Source organism: Dendrobium catenatum, unplaced genomic scaffold (assembly GCF_001605985.2).
Source record: "Dendrobium catenatum unplaced genomic scaffold, ASM160598v2 fragScaff_scaffold_787, whole genome shotgun sequence".
Classification (NCBI taxonomy): Eukaryota; Viridiplantae; Streptophyta; class Magnoliopsida; order Asparagales; family Orchidaceae; genus Dendrobium; species Dendrobium catenatum.
Genome location: NW_021319249.1, coordinates 10,892 through 13,307, shown reverse-complemented (window position 1 = coordinate 13,307; position 2,416 = coordinate 10,892). Strand labels below are relative to the sequence as shown.

The 2,416-nt window shown below is 29.7% G+C and overlaps 1 non-coding gene across 1 annotated transcript; it reads right to left on the bottom strand.

Moving 5' to 3' along the window:
• Positions 1–1,100: 1,100 nt before the first annotated feature.
• TRNAQ-UUG lies at positions 1,101–1,172 on the bottom strand. The gene has a single exon. It is a non-coding gene; the product is annotated as a tRNA-Gln (tRNA).
• Between the last annotated feature and the right edge of the window lie 1,244 nt (positions 1,173–2,416).

The window sequence follows — 2,416 nt, the reverse complement described above, 5'->3', positions numbered from 1 at the left end:
CGTGCCAGTCAGGGAGGAAGTGCCAGATGCAATCTAACATCATAGCCCCCAGAAGCTACCTGAAAATCCCCACAGATGCAAAATTCCAAAACTGCAAAACCTCCGGATCCCACCAGACATAGCTTATATCCAGAAACAAGCAAAAACAATTCACATCAGATCACAGCAGATCAGAGCAAATCCAGCAAATAAGTGCCATCCTTCCATTTACACACTTTTGAGAAAACTGCACCTTTAATCTTAAAGCAAACTTAAGAGGAGCTAGAGGAGGAGTTAGCAAACCTCCTCTCATTTCTCACTTTCCAAACGTAGTATATAGTGCAACAAATAATGAGAAAATAAAACTTTTTGATCAATGAAGAGAAGTTGGGATTGTCATTAACCCAATCAAATAGCACAAGGAGGTTAATTTTAATTGTATGGTGGTGGCTAATGTCGGCCAACAACTAACAATGACAATGTTAGGTAGCGGTCACTTGCTACGGCAGTCAGCGACTCAAGATAGGCGGTGTCCAACAACAAGACCAACAATAACGGCGGCGCCAATTGCGCAAAAAATTATAGTGATATCTAAATATATCAAAATTAAATTAGATGATAAATTTTAAAAGTTTAAAAATTTAAATCCCCTATATTTGAAATATTTCACCTCTTTTTTATTTCAAAGCAACCAAACTCTCAACCTAACCCAAAATATATAAATCAAAGATTTTTGTGAGATAAGTATTAAAGCGATGAAGTTTATAAAATTTTATCAAATGTCATGTAGATGAAGATTAAAATTTTAAAATTATTTAGGTTTCATTTGTGACAATTTTTTTATTACTTTTAAAAATAATTTTCTAACATAAAAAATTATAAATTACTTCAAAGAACCGTCTCAAATGAAATACTATCACCATACAATTAATGCTACACAATTAACAAATTCTTTGGATATAATTAATGGCTAGTCAATTTTAAAGCTAAAGTTTCTTATATTTATGTTTTTTTAAATTCATTCAAAATTTTAGCCTCTTATGAAATTCATAAAGTTTAAATTACATAAGAATATAAAATTTAAATAATAAATTAAAAACCCAGGATTACATAAAACCAAAAGGTCCCACCGGGATTCGAACCCAGGTCGCCAGATTCAAAGTCTGGAGTGCTAACCACTACACCATGGAACCAATTGTAGTTATTGTTTTAAAATTGTTTATTTAATATAAATATTAATAATGAAGGTTAGAGATATATATATATTTTTTCTGCTAATTAATATTTTTTTTTTGAAAAAAAAGAGATTAAGTTTTATAAATATATTTTACGATAAGTTCGGCAATTACAAAATTAATTTAATTTATTATTTTCTTTGTTATAAAAGTACTATCTATTTTGCTTGGTATAGATCTTATTCATTAAAAAATTAATTTGAAATTCAAAGATAAGTGAAGATAAATGTATTGTATAATTCTTTTGAGATAATTAGGAACTATAAGGTATAAATTTTTTTACTTTATTTTATAATCTTAAAACAATAATCCATTTAAAAATACTAAACAATTATAATGATAATTATGAAGGATGGTTCCATATTATTCATTTGTGGCTACAGTTGAATGCTCATATGTTTATCCTTTGGAATAAATCATAGGTATCCTTAGCATGAACAGAAGCCTTGATAAGTTTTAAAAAATATTTGATCATTGAGACATATATAATACATACCTTTTGATTCAAAGTTATCATTCATACCCACAACTTTTATCAGTGGACCTCACTTTATTTTGAGATGTTACGCTCAGATTAGAATATATATATCAATATAAAAGTTTTTTTTAATAATACTATTAGATGCTTAAAAATCTGTAATGATATAAGTTCGTCAAGGGCTTAAGTGGGTTCTCTTGACAATATGATTCTAATATCATTCAAAAGGATTCAATTGACTTCAAACATATTCGCAATTCGCTTGGATTCTCAACCAAACCATTGGCTTTATGAAAGTCAGAGGCTTCAACTGCATAAGTCGAGAAGAAAGAAGTACAATATAAGATTTTAGACTGTTTGAGGCTATTATCAATAATGGTGGTGAATACTTAGTTGATGGTCATTGATGAGTGACAAACATCAAAAGTTAGAGTGAGAAGAACATTTGATGTCAATTATCAATGGGAGATTTAGGTGGCACATCATAGCGAGTGTCAATGTTTGTTAATGGTGGGCATCATATGGTGAATAACAATGAGCATTAGCGGTTAATGGTATTCAATGAAGATCACTATTACTCAATAATGAGCACCAACATCAGATAAGGGTGGATGTCAAGGTTCATCATATGTTGATGATGAGAGTAAAATGATTTGTAATTACTATTGTTAGTTATTTGGCATAGGGAGGCAGTCTACATGAACAATATTCTACTAATTGAAAG